This window comes from Megalopta genalis, chromosome 6, assembly GCF_051020955.1.
Source record: "Megalopta genalis isolate 19385.01 chromosome 6, iyMegGena1_principal, whole genome shotgun sequence".
Classification (NCBI taxonomy): domain Eukaryota; kingdom Metazoa; phylum Arthropoda; class Insecta; order Hymenoptera; family Halictidae; genus Megalopta; species Megalopta genalis.
Genome location: NC_135018.1, coordinates 21,397,774 through 21,412,693, shown reverse-complemented (window position 1 = coordinate 21,412,693; position 14,920 = coordinate 21,397,774). Strand labels below are relative to the sequence as shown.

The 14,920-nt window shown below is 35.6% G+C and overlaps 1 protein-coding gene across 1 annotated transcript in view; it reads right to left on the bottom strand.

The window, feature by feature from the left end:
- LOC143259735 (uncharacterized) overlaps window positions 1-14,846 on the bottom strand; it is a 52,903-nt gene extending 38,057 nt beyond the window's left edge. Inside the window, exon 1 of the mRNA XM_076523142.1 lies at window positions 14,253-14,846. The gene's annotated coding sequence lies outside the window, so the exon portion shown is untranslated. The remainder of the gene's footprint in view (window positions 1-14,252) is intronic.
- Window positions 14,847-14,920: the final 74 nt, after the last annotated feature.

Here is a 14,920-nt window from a genome sequence, read left to right as displayed (position 1 = left end):
GTGTATATACGTTTCGTTCACTATCAGAACGACCTTCAGAGTTAGGAACTAGTGAAATCAAATTTTACAAATTGATCGCACTCGTTCGGATGGCTTGCTATCGATCGTTATCTGTCATCGCGGCTTTTGTAATTTATACGTTTGTACGCCGAGGGCTATCTTAACTGACACGCTGGATTCATTGTTATCAGTGGGCTTTATACGTTTATGGCGTGAGTAAACTTGTGAATTAAAAGGGGTGAAATTCAACGTTATTCTTTTCTCTTCTTACCATAAAAATCTACCTTTGTACATATACTACAGTTTTAATTTTATTGCATAGCGGTTCACTATCTAGCTATTCGTTTCGTTATTCACGGGAAACCGGAGTTCAAAGAACACTAAATCTATCGAACAGTAAAATATGCACCGTCGCATAAAAGTGATAAGATCAAATTTATTTATATTTTGTACAGTTTTTATTACAGCAGTTGCTTCAATAATGTAAATTCAATTATATTTTGTATAATTGCAAAATGAGAAACTGTCCGCCATAATTTTGGTGCTAACAACCACGAGACATAATGACTATTTCAATCATGTTAACCCTCTATGGGCCCATGTAACTTTCAAGTCACAAGCTAATATATCCACATTTTACCAAATAGTTTTAGTTTTTCTCACAAGATGATGTATACGTCTTAATTATGTAATACCTCTGAAATAACCAATAACAATATTGATGACGGTAGGCAGCACCACCAACCTGAAATGTCAAAATAAATACCTTGCAAGTTGTCTGCAGATAGAAACCAAAGGGACCACCTTGTGTAATTGAGATTATTTGTGCTTTTGTCGGTGTTTACTGAATAGAAATAAGCGTATATAATAGCTCTGAGTTCGTATATCACTAACAATTTATTTATTTGCATTTCAGTAATCATTTTGTTACCATTTGTATATGATACAGTTTTGTAACTTTCAGGTTACATTGGGATATTGTGGTAGATTCGAGTGTATCTAGGATAATAGTTGTGCTTTCTTCTATTTTCAAATTTATATATCAAATATCCAAAATATTGATACAAAATCATATACAAATAAAAGAGGAATTAGAATTAGACGCATTAGCGGTAATAGATCCGAAGATTCTTTATTAGATTCTGAGTCCGATGAAGATCATCCAGTAGCATTTACCAGACGACGCGTAAATATTATTGACAGCGACGTTGAATTTAGTATCGAATTATCATCAGATGAGGAAAATTCAGGACCACAAAAAACTATTTGGCAACCAGTTCCAAATGCAACGTACATCAATGTTTAACGCCAAATTGAAACTGTTTTATGGAATTTCACGCTTAAGCATTTATGCACAGAAGTGGAAACATTGTAAGCCGTTGTTACTTCAAAGTTACAAATTGAATTAATTATAATAAAGTTGTTTAAACTGTTAAATATTTTTTTAACTAGCATATATAGGTTTATAGTAATAGATTTTCCGTTGCACAAATTTTTTCATATTTAAGAAAAAAATCGGCCCATAGAGAGTTAATACTTTATGAAGGATGCAAATGAAATCTGTTGAGTATGAATGCCGTGCTCTTCTTTTCTGCTCCTGTTATTTTCAAAGGACATAGTGAAATAGTCAATTTTTTTACTGCAATACTTTCTGAAACGTGCTCACGTTATCTCGATGAACAGTTCTATACAAAAATCGGGCAACAAACTAGGAAGGCATGGAGCACATCGAGAAGAAACATTTAATAGAGATGGGAAATTCGAGAAAGAGAAATAAGCGAGATTCATTTAACGTATTGTTGCGAATCACTCGGTTTCTCTCGCGCTGAAGCCTGTCCGCTTCCAGTCAGGCCTCGAACTGCCTCTGCTGCTCCTGCAGTTACTCGCATAATTCTTGTCGGAGGTTTGCAAACAGGATCTCCAATGCCGGTGTCACATTTCCGATCGATTCTTTGATCCCGGACAAGCCCCCAATGTTGCGAATCACTCAGTTTCTCTCGCGTCGCTGCATTTTATTTACAATAAAGAATATAAACTATAATACAAAACTCAATACAACATTGGGGGCTCGTCCGGGATCGAAGAGTCGAGATCGGACCGTCGAACGAGCAACATTTGTTGTATTATTACGAGCAGCATTGAGTTGTATTATAGTTTATATTCTTTATTGTAAATAAAATGCCGCGACGCGAGAGAAACTGAGTGATTCGCAACAGTATTCATCAGCCGACCGCCACACAATTAATTCGAGCTCGGTCATTTCTAAATCTGGCACACGCGTTTATGAAAAAAAAGGCAAAGATTGCTTGCAACACGCAATAAGGTTTATATTTCCTCTGCAACGTAGAAAATTGAGGGGGCGTAACCATTTAAATCCTCGGGAAATGAGTACGTTTGTGAGACTTTTTATTCCACAGTGGCTTGGCATAAATCTTTTCGTTTGTACTAAATTAATATCACACTGTAGAGTATAATATTGAAAAATTCTGTTTCAAAATTCGTGAACACGAGTTGCAAATATTTGTCTTTTTTTTTATTGAACGTGTTAACAGTCATTTACTACTCGTACTTTGTTGACATTTTGAAATACAAAGAAATTACAATGCGAATCATTTGTCAAAGAAATAATCCTGTTGTTCATTATGGAATTGTGCTAGGGCACAAAGTAAATTGTCCGTAAAAGAAGCAGAGTCTTTGTCAGCTAATGTTGATAATTGCTCGATCAATCCGGCTTCCTAAGTGGCTTACTGCGTTCGAACCTATGTCAAGCGGACAATCCTCTTTTACACAGGTTTGCTGATTATATCTAATGAACTATTTGCGTCCACCATTTAACACAGTGGTTTCGATAGAAGCTATTATTTCCGTTATAATTATAGCAATTTTCCAAAATAACGTATTCGAACTTTCGTTACTATACTGAACTAATATTCAACGCTATTGCCACAACCCTTACACTCAAAATCACTAATTATATGAGGAAAGTGAAATAGATATCTCTGGAAATTCTGGTATCTATTCAATCGCCTCGTATGCCAAATTACCTGAATCACTCCATTCAAACTGTTACAGCTGGATTGTGGCAGCTTTATGCGAATTCTTGTTTCTAAGGATTAATTCATGAAAGCGAGACTTATGTTAATTTGCGTTGCAATTTGAATGGTTCATTAAACTTAACTTAATACTTTAGTATTTACTGTAAATGCATAGAAATACGCTTCCTAATTATTACCTTCGTCAATCCATCGAAAATTAATTTTTAGTATTTTTAAAAATTTCGCAGGTGATTTATGGAAAAATAACACTGTCCAACGCGATTTTTGATACGAGCTTTTGTAAAAACTCAAAATTTTCGACAAAAATGAGGTATTGCATGAAAAGTAAAAACGCTGGAAAGTTCTAATCGGTATTAACCCTAGAAAGATAACCATATGACAACGTACGTAAAAGATAACCATACGCTTCAGAGGCACATGCTTTTCTAAGGCGTCAATTTTATACTAACAATGGATATTTATTTAAGTTAATCTAGTCATTTTAAAGGTTTGGCATTATTGTAAAAATAAAATGCATTTATATTATATTTTTTTATATTTTAAGTAATTTTAAACTTAAATCACTAGACCTCTATGAAAAATTAACAAAAATCAACAGTCTTCGCAGGCGCCTCTGCGACGTAGGTTATCTTTCTCGGGTTAAAAGATAGAGGAGAGTTTCCGAAATATAGTGGCATGCAATTTATTAATTGCTTTGGTCCTAAATAGCAATAAATTAATGTCAAAGTTTAAAAAACTTTTACGAAAAGTTGTTTCTCCTGCACAAAAACTCTACTCAGGATCGAATTCTGCAGACATTTCTGAAGAAAAAACGGCCCGGTAAAAGTGTCGGCACGATATACATTTCGAGTAGATCGAGAAAATGTTCGACGGCACAATGTACACGACGTTTTGCCGCCATATCCTTCGCTACTCGCTTCTCTCTGTCCGACAGGGCTGAAGCTATGCGTAATCAACACCAATGGGGGGATCCAATGGGGCACCCACTTTTCGTAAATAATGTTTGAATTTTGTTTAATACTCCAATGTTCTGTTTTTGTTTTACATATTTCTGTGGGTAATAATCACCAAACTGTGATATATTTCACAAAAAAAATCACATCAGAGTATTTGCAGTGGGTAACGAAAATATTCTAACACTAGTATAACTTTGACTTCTACGCCATATAATTAAATAAATATTTAAATATATATTTAACAATATGTTTCAAGAAGTTTAACGCTTTCAAAATGATTATTTATTCATGATCGTATTATCGCTATAATTTAAATGATAACTGTATGCATGATATACTTGTAATTCGAACAAATTCAGAATAAAATGAATATTTTCGTTCATTATTTTTCTTTTATTATTTCTCCATTTAAAAATTAATAATCTTACTTCTATATTCATAAAACCATGTTTCTCGTACTTTTTAATTTTTGATTCACAGTTTGGTGATTATTATCCACAGAAATATGTAAAAGAAGACAGCACATTGAAGTACTAAAAAAAATGCAAAGTAGCACGCACCACACGCTAAGTGGATACCCCATTGGATCCTTCCATCGGTGTTGATTACGCATAGCTTCGGCCCTGTCGGGTAGAGAGAAGCCAGCAGCGAAGCACATGGCGCCAAAACATCGTGTACGTGTTGCCGACGAACATTTTCTCGGCCTACTCAAAATGTACATCGTTCCGACACTTTTACCGGGCCGTTTCTTCTTCAGAAATGTCTACAGATCCTCACGTCGACACTTTTTTAAACTTTGACATTAATTTATTGCTATTTAGGACCAAAAACAATTAATAAATTGCATGCCACTATGTTCGGAAAACTTTCCTCTATCTTTCGAGACCGATTAGAACTTTCTAGCGTTTGTACTTTTTATGCAATACCTCATTTTTGTCGAAAATTTTAGGTCTTTACAAAAGTTCGTTTTTTTCCAAAACTGAGGTTGATGGAGCAATTCGCAATTCGGTTTTCGGATTCTTGTTCGGGGAGTGAAGCTCTACAAGAATTTCATAGTGGCTATAGGAAATCAGAAGAAAGGTTTGATTTTGTCGAACAGTGTAATTGGTCGAGTTCTTCACATCAACGTCTATTTTAAACACAATAAAGTAAAATACAGTCTCTCATTAAAATATTCGGACACCATCTAAAACGGAATTACTTTTTACAGATTGGTCCAAATATGGCTTAAATTTCGTTCAGAATATAGAGATGTAAATTACAGACATATACAAAACGTATTGTTTAAATTTTCGTCCTAGACTTAGATGAAAACGAAACATTATTTTTTTTTTTATTGTCGTCTCAACCAATTGCAATTTTTGTACAAATTTGTTTAGGCATTGTCTACTAAACCGGTCTCTCTAACATTTAAAAAAACTTGGATCCGTTTTGGAAAGTTATTTCGTTTTAAAAGTTGTCATAATATACGTACGTATTATTGTGCGTTTTACAAAACACGATTACCATAACAGACAAAGTACATATATTGATTCCGCAGAAACGTACGAATAAAATTCTTTCTAAATTTAACAAACAGCCCGCGGCGTTCTTTCCCATACTACCACGAGTGTTATCAGCTATTTATGAAAGTTCGCGGAAACAATTCGCTTTTATTCCACGTATACCGACAGAAGTGTCCGTTAACTTATGGCTGGCCGTATGCGTGGCTTCTACTATAGTTTTCCAAAGTCGAGCGGAGTTTAAGTCGGCGGGGCAATCGAGTGGAACGATTACGGCCTCTTACCTCGCGAGACGTTGAACAGTGTGCGCGCGTACAATGGGAAACACGTCGGAGTTTGTGGGAAAGGGAACATTGATTCGCGATAACGCAGCCCCCGCGTAACGATGCTAAATGGTTCGAGTTCTTTCCAGATTTTTCATAATTTATCATCAAACGCAATGCGCGATACGCAGCAACAGTAAATCTCCGCATCGCGACATCTATGGCTCATCGATCGACTGCCGATCCCTGGCGGATTTTGCAAGAGGAAAATCGGATTATCGTTTTCCCAGCGAGAAGTTCAAAGCGCGACGCACCGTGCCGCAACGCGACGCTTCCATTAAGGATGCAACGATTTCCCAAGCGCGACTTCGTACCTGACCAACCAACTTCCTCGAAACACGGTTACACCTATCTGACTGGTAAACAGATATGAAGGTATAATGAAGTTACGCGTCTGTGAATTTATATAGGCTTCAACTAAAAGTTTTAGTACTCTGCGTGACAAGGCTTGCTTTCTGATCCGTTATCGATTATCGAAGTGCGAATTTCATGCTACGTTTCATCAATTAGCTGTTTTTGACGAGTATAATCGTCATATCACAAATTAGTGCCATTTATTCATGTGTATAAGTTACTGTAATTATACTATATTTGTTTGGTTTTCTTTATATTTTGTTCAAATACAACACTTTTATACAATACCGGATGTCCCATATAATTATGTTATATTAATGGAGAAGGGCAATTTCTGAGGTCATTTTGGAGTAACTTTTTCCTTGACGAAAATGCAATCCGTGGCTTTTTGTTTACAAGTTATTAATGAAAAACGCTAACCTTGGGATAACCTTGACATAAACCTTGACATAACCTTGACACAACCTTAACATAACCCCTGACATAACCTTGACATAACCCTTGACATAACCCTTGACATAACCCCTGACATAACCCTTGACATAACCCCTGACATAACCCTTGACATAACCTTTTACCTAATATTTGACCTCATTGATCAAATAACTTTTCCAGATGTTAATATAATTATGAGACACCCTATATATAATTTAATTAAGAATATCAAAGTGAATGGTACCCTGGATGTTCGAGGCGGATGTTTTACGATGAAAATAGTTTATTTCTGATTTCTGTTTTCTGCGACATTCGACTAAAGGTATCCTCATTATAAAGTATTAATTTTGACAAAAAGGAGTTGTTAATTATCTGAATATCATGCTGTTCGTTACGGTCTTGAAACATGATGTATAAAATTGATTTAACTTAACGTAACGAGCTTCCTAATTAAACTATCTGTTAATTGCAACAGTTTCTCTATCTCTGTCTTTATGTGACTTTTATCATTTCCACCAAGAGAACATTACACCTAAAAGTTATACAGTGAATACAAGATAGATGAATGAACCTTGTATATCTATCATACAGAATTATTTTTCGCTTTATATTAAATTTCTTATATAGATCGTTGTTGCAAGATAAAATTACCAATAATTTTAATTTAAAACTTCATGCTGTGGAACGAAGGGATGCTATAAAGGGTCGGAGCTAATTAGCGCATTCTAGCACGCTCCACTGTGGTAAAGAATTCGAAGGTCATGACCTCGCGACGTATCATAAACCTGTTTCTGACACGAATAATTGAAAGCAGCAATTTTCGGAGAATTCTGAGCAAACACCATTCTTCTGCGACTAATAGAGCAACAAAATCCGACGATAGGGTTCGTTATATTATCGCACACTTTTGCTAAACACATGTGCTTTTAACGTTCGATTGCTGTGATCAATAGCAATTCACGTATCGTAAACTTGAGAGAAGATACGTCGAGAGCCAACTGATGTATCTAACGCGAAATTTTTTATCCAGTAAGTGCGTGAACCTTTAAAGAGCCGGTATTTTTCCACTGAAATTTTAAATGTGTTTTCGCAGTTTCATTGAATTCTTTCACAAAAAATTAATTCGAGATTTTAATTTTAAACAAAACTTCACTTTCCGTGGTGTACTCGTGTAACTGACGCTTCCGAAATAATGGTGCAATGAGGGAAACACGATTCCACATGAAAAAATAAGCAAGGAGCATTCCCTACAATTTGGTCATATGCTGTATTTTTGTTTGCGCGAGATAATCGTATTCAAAAATCAAATATTATACTACCTGTTGAATCGGAATTGATTAACACGTTTATTCGCGATTTAACAATACCGTGACATTAAAGAACAATTGCATATCTGGAAAACGAAGTCTCTTCTGAAAAAAATTGAATTCGACGTCCTGATTTTTCTTCTCATGTAGAATAATTCCCTGTTGCGCTACGGTTTCAAAGCCGTCATGTGTGCGATACATAGTATATCTGCTTTCTAGAAAGAGATATTGGGTAACCCTGTACATATGTATAGTCTTTGTCTATTCTCCCGTATTCATAGCGTATCTGTGGATCACCTACATACAGGTACCATGCCAACTTCGTTTTATTGAACTAAGTAAATCAATAAACTGAAGCAGGAAGCAGTAACTTTACCATATGAATAAATATAACGCGATCTTCCGTGGAACATCTTATCGAAGAAAGGTAAGTTATGACTTAAAGAAGAAAGTACAGATCCTTTCCTATATAATTTCAATACTTCCGTTGCAACAAACTGCGTTGTGTAGTCTAATAATTTTCAAATTTTAAGATTAATTCAAAATTATTGTAGCAAACATCCTTAGACTTCTCTTTCCTTAAAATGTTTCGGAAAATGAACAAAATTATACACGATGGAAAGTATAGCAGTAGACTTTTCATTTAAAACCCAATAAAACCGGAACAAAATGGTTTACGAAGTTTCGAAGGTCGTTCGAAAAGTAAAACTTCAATCTTCAAATCTATGTTTGGTTCGATCACGAGAAAAGTGTTCTAATGACCATAGAGACGATTCAGTTTGTAAAATTTTCGCGAAGAATCGCGGAATCCATCCGCCATTAAACTTCGAAATGAGTTCTGGTTTATTGTTATTTAAAGAAATTATATCAGTTTAAATGTTGAGACTGTGTCCCGAAACTCGGTGTGACGGTTTAAATACCTTACGGTGCCATTTCCAATATAGCATTATGCAGGAGTTTTTTCTGTTTCCGGTAACAACGTAGCTAAGTCACGCGATAACATTGCGGAAATTCTTTTCTGCGGGCGTAATTAAAGTTACTGCGAGATTAATTATATATTATAATTTCCGTGAGCAACACTGTCGGAGCAGGTTTTAAAGAAAATCGACCAACTTCGGCAAACGTTAGAGAAGTTTGTTGACCGTCGCGCGACCGTACGGTGAATTCGGTTTATCAAGGCGGGCGAAAACTTCGGCATACTTAATTTTCGTGGTGGCTGCTTCGCGAAAGTTTAAATTGGAGAAAAATGGGGGGTCCCGCGCGTCCCGTCGCTGCGATACGTTGTTATCCTGTCGGACCCGGCAACTTTTCCGATACAAACAGGACACCGTTCACAAATTTAACTTTAATAAGCTAAGAGAGACACCGGGGAGAAGAGTTTATCCAGTTAGCTTATTCGACGATTTTCTCGTATCGTGACTCCGCGTACCACTGACAATTTCAATTCCAGTTAGTTACTCATTCTCAGAACGAAATGCAACTATCTAGAATTGTTTATGTCGCAACGTTGCTGCTATATTGGATGCGACGCGAAGGGATGCATATCCTTCGCTTTCGGACAGTACAAGGCGCACACTGCACACGCTACAACGAAAGATTGTTTATCGAAGGTGCTCGATTATTCGAAACAATCGATACGGTACTCTACTGAAATAGGTTGAGATCGACGAATGAGGTCGAACAAACACACATATCGAAGGGGTGATAGCAGATTTCCATCAAACTTTTGTAGAAAGTGGCTACCACAACAATATTTCACGTGTACTCTTTTTATCTGCTATCGTAGGTAACGGAAAGATAGATGCAACCGCAATAGAAAGCGAGATCGACTATTTGGTTAACTGTTTTCGAAACTAATTAATAGATCGCGGTTTTTGTGCACTTGTAGCAAAAACGTGTGAATGAAATACAGAACAGTAAAGATGTCGAAAGAATTTGATAACATTGTTACTTTATTTGCGATTTATTAAAACTATTATGAGAAGATGTATATTTTTATTTATATGCTGTGTTTGGTGCAATTTTGTTTCAGAAAATGTTTATTGAGAATTTCACCAGCAAGATTACTGGTGTATTGAGGATTACTTCAGCAAGATATGTTGACATAAAAATATGTTTGAAGTATCAGCTTAATAAATCAGCACCAAATTTCCTACTCAGTTTTCATGACTTCAAACAAAACATATTTCTCACTTGCACAACTTTGAGAACAGTCTTCCGCTCGTTCAATGTAAACAGTGATAGATACAACTGGGTATATATTAAATATTTTTTCCCACACGAAAATTTCATTAAAATCGTCAGAATCGTCAGATCAAATGGTTTAGATTTTGGAGAAGAATATATTCCTTGTGAAACGAATTATATATAATAATGTCCGATTTCAATAATTATTCGTTTTCATAAAAGTCGAACATATATTTCCGATTTATTTTCAAAAGATATTCCTATTAGTAGAATTCTGAATATTTATTATGACTAGCTAGATACAGAAGCTTGACAAGCATTTACTTTCTTACTTAATAAGTTTCATACGTTGAACGCAATAAAGTGGCACCTTTAAATTGTTTAAATATTTTCATTGTTTTGAATATCATAAATGCATAAAATTCCTATCCAAATCTACATGTTCAAAGTATCGAAGTGCACTCGCGAAGTTCTAATAATAGTAATATGTAACTAGACTGCAGATTTTGATGCGATATAAAAATGATTTGTATTAATTACAAGGTATAGAAGCTACATACAGATTTCTTTCTTTCCTTAATTATTTTATTGTGTCGAAGATGAAACAATAATATTCTTTAATTCTTTACACGTTTTCAATGTTTTGAATTTGATACATCTGCACTTTAGTAATAACGATAATATCAATAATTGAAATGTAATTCTAAATTTATACTACGACCTGATCTGATGTTACCTTGCATGTTCAGAGCACCGAAGTAAACTCGCGGTGTTCTAATAAGAAGAAGAAGAATAGGAATAATAATAACAATACCGGTAATGGAAATATATATGAGCGATGCAAACGCGAAAACAAATCTTTTTTGGCAGGATCAACGCGAAAGTAACTTGATGCGTGAAAAATGCGTGATTCCAGAGAGGATTGTGCAAGTTTTGTGAGAGTTTCGGAATACGTACAAATTTCTCCCGATCGTTATACGCGAAGCCATCGAAATCTGCCGATTGAATTTGATCGGGGTCGAATTGCAATCCATGAACCGTGATACGCGAGTTCCGCTGTTACGATATAATGAAAAGTTAACCGTGTAATTAACTCCGTGTGATCGAAACGAGAAGGTCCCCCTTCCGTCTAGCAAATTACACGCATACTTAATGATTCCGCGTTAACGATTTAATTTCTTCTCGGGTTCATTGTCATCGTACGATTCTCCAGAAATCTCGACGAGCAGCGAAACACAGACGCAAACTATTTTTCCTGTGTGTGCCAATAATGCGAATGGACAATAGAATAGACGACAGGTCGCCGCTACAGCGCTACATTGTTATCGGAGTCCATTATCGTATGCGTGTATCTGTCGTAATTCAGACGGAACATATCCGAGCGGCGAAGGGCGCAGGAGGCTCGGGTCGTGAAATTCCATCGGTCAACTTTGTAATCGTAATTAAAATGCATTACCGTATGAAAAAATCTCATTTTTCTATAATTTCGCGTCGCCAACGGAGAACGAGAAACGAGATCTCACGAGTGCATACGAAATGCACTCGACGAATGCAGATTAACGGTCTAACAATGACCGTACTATAGTAGCAATCTTATGGATATTTCAACACGATTCAGAGAATTTTCAAATTAGTCAGAATTATTACTGTACACTCGCAAGTGTAACACGCCGATTGTTATGAAATTTTGCTGTAATGTAGTTTGTTGACAAATATTTTACACGTACTATTTCATCTGCAACATCTTTTTAGGTATCTCGAAAACTAGGGGGTGTAGAATAATGAATTTTTCTTTAAATCGTGTGTTTTTGATCGACAAATTTAAATGCATTTGAAAATTCCAGAAAAAATATATATGTTTAAACAATATTTCAAAAATAAATCTGCTTTTGTTCAATATTTTTTATTAATTCTTTATCCATTTCGATGTAAACTCGTATGTGTTTTTCATAAAGCCTAATCAGTTGAAAACCGTATATAGCTGTATTTAATTTTACTATGTATACTTCTCAGCGCCTCATAAAACATTCAATTCAATTTCCAGATAAATATCAACGTGCTGGAAATTTCATTAATATTTCCCGTAATTATAAATATCGAATATTTTAATTCAAAGTGAGTACAGCAAAAAACAGCAAATAATGATTCAAACGAAATGCAATATCAACATCATAAAACGCGGTAAGTAGTTTTAAAAGTTATTGTTCTAATTAGTGGTCATTAAGTAAATCAATAGATCTATATATGAAGAGTTAATTTGAAGAACGAGAATTGCAGTAAAGTAATAACAGAACTAATAACGCCGGAAACTTATGAAACAGTAATAAAAAGTAGAACTTAAGAAATCTTTGATTTGTATCTTTTTATTCGACATCCTTCATATTGCAGATGCGAAAACATTCCTCGAAGTTGGGGATGGAAAACATACTTGCTCGAATATCTTAGAAAGTAGTAATACGAGAAGAAAGTTACAAACGGCAAAATTGTATATTCTTGAATAAGGAATCAGACTGTGCAAGCAGATTCCAGAAAACTTCATCCCTCAAAATATCATCGAACTCTACAACCTGTTTGATCGTGCGCTCTTACAAAGTCTGCTTTACGGAAAAAGCGATGAAATCGAACTTTAATAACTTTTTATAATATACATAAATAAGAACATCATTTTATCCATATCTTGTATCGAAGATAAATTAGTACAAACAGCTGTTTTTTAATTTATTAATTATGTAATGTTTCTTGGTCGTATTCTTTGTTAGAAAGTACACAATATATTTATAGCTCTAACAGTTTCCGAGATATTCTGCTTTTTAGATTTCTTACCCTTAACTTTGAAAATTACTCGCATCCCTTAAACATTAATGACAGCAGATGAGAGAATACGTGTCAAATAGTTCTGTGAGTGTTACATTTTACTAGAGTTTCATCAAAATATTTTCCTAATAGAAAAGAACTCTATTGATATTGTCTGCAAACAATACATCACGTGCAATCTTGTATAAAAACAATGAAAAAAGCGGAAAAATATTTCAAAAAAGCAACTGTCCATAAAGAAAAATATCTTTGTGTGTGTGTGTGTGATTGTCATATAGTACAAATTTGTTACATTACATCTGAAAGTTTAGATAACAGAAATGAAACAAATGTAAAATATTTAAACATAATATCGTGACATTAAATGGTGCCAGTCGTTCACAGCACATTTCCGGGAAACTACCTCTCAGTAATACGTTAAATCAATTTCGATAAAATGATGATATAATTATAATAATTGGGACAGTATGTGTGTGTGTGTGTGTGCAGCTTCAACTCTTTGTGACTAAACTCGTCATTAACCCCTATGCCAATGTCCAAAAATTTCAGTCGCGTTCAACAAATTTGATGTTATGCCTAAAATTTGCATAATTCATTCTATCTCCTAAATGTAAATTAATATAAATATAATAGGGAATAACTTTTGGATTATTCAAAAGATCCAACAGTTATTCTAACAAAATCACAAAACAGTTTCCTTCTACCGACACAGAGATTGAAAACTTGCATGAAATTAAATGTTCTAAAATCGTCGTCCTATTCAAAAACATTCAATTGAAAGTTTCACTACGCGGGCTTACACCCTACTGATCGTGAAACACATTTGCCAACGGCATATGTGTCACTCGAACATCCCCAAAGCGCTTCAACTAAAGGCGATAATAAAGAATAAAAGTGAAAATAGAACGGGTAATTCGAAACGAATCCCTTACGTATAACCGAATTAAAATCTGAAATCGATCTCTCGACAAAAAGACACCGAGTGTACCATCGATAAAAATACGAACAATAGGGTGCTGAAATATAAATCAAGGTTAGAAAGAGAGATTCCAACTCGGAAACTGGTTAACTAAAATAACGCTATATAGACTGCGTACCCATTCGACTGCTCTTTTCATTTATTTTTCTAATATCTCCGTGTCTGTTTATCGAGTCGATTCGAGAATCCGTCCGCGGAATCTACGTTGACGTATCAGGGGATTCGGTGGATCCTGACAAAGTACACTGACCTCTTCGAACAAACTAATTAAATGGGGACGAAGCGGTGATCACGTATACTCGTGGGACAACGTGAAATTGAAATTTCAAATTTACTCACGATTAAACCGCGACAGGGTCCGGCTGGGCCACATTTCCCGTGTGCGAGCGGTTTGCCGGCATCTTCCTGACAATCTTCGCCGCTTGTGCTAGTCTGCTTCATTGTTTCATCGCGGGTCATGTGACAGCACTGACAAGCGGGCTACGGGAATGCGGGCCGAGAATTTTCAGTAAGAAAACGCGAGAAAACGGCCGACCGAAACACCCACGACTAGGATCGGTTCTCCGCGTAGCTCGGTCCGCTACGACGCTTATCGCGCTGTAAACGCTTGGTCACTGGCGCACGCTCCCAGACCGAATGCATCGATCCGAGCACCCTCTACCACCCGGCTTTCCGATTGGCTAGCCGTCCATGCGCGCGCAATGAAACACCGTTCGCAACCGCGCACTCCGCCGTTGAAAAACGGCGCCTTAAGGGCTCTTCTTTTCTATTGTACGGCAATTTTTCCAAAATTTTTCAAATAAAACTATTTAGTACCATTACTACGCCTATTAACTAACAATCAGAGCACATAGTGACATTTTTTCAGGCTGTAATAATCATTTTCTTCCTCCCTATTTTCCTAAAAAATTTTCAAATAATACTATGCCTTACTATATTGTCAAACTTAAAAGGGATGATTCAACCCAAAAATTTAAAAGATCTTGAAATGTTGGGGATATGTAGAG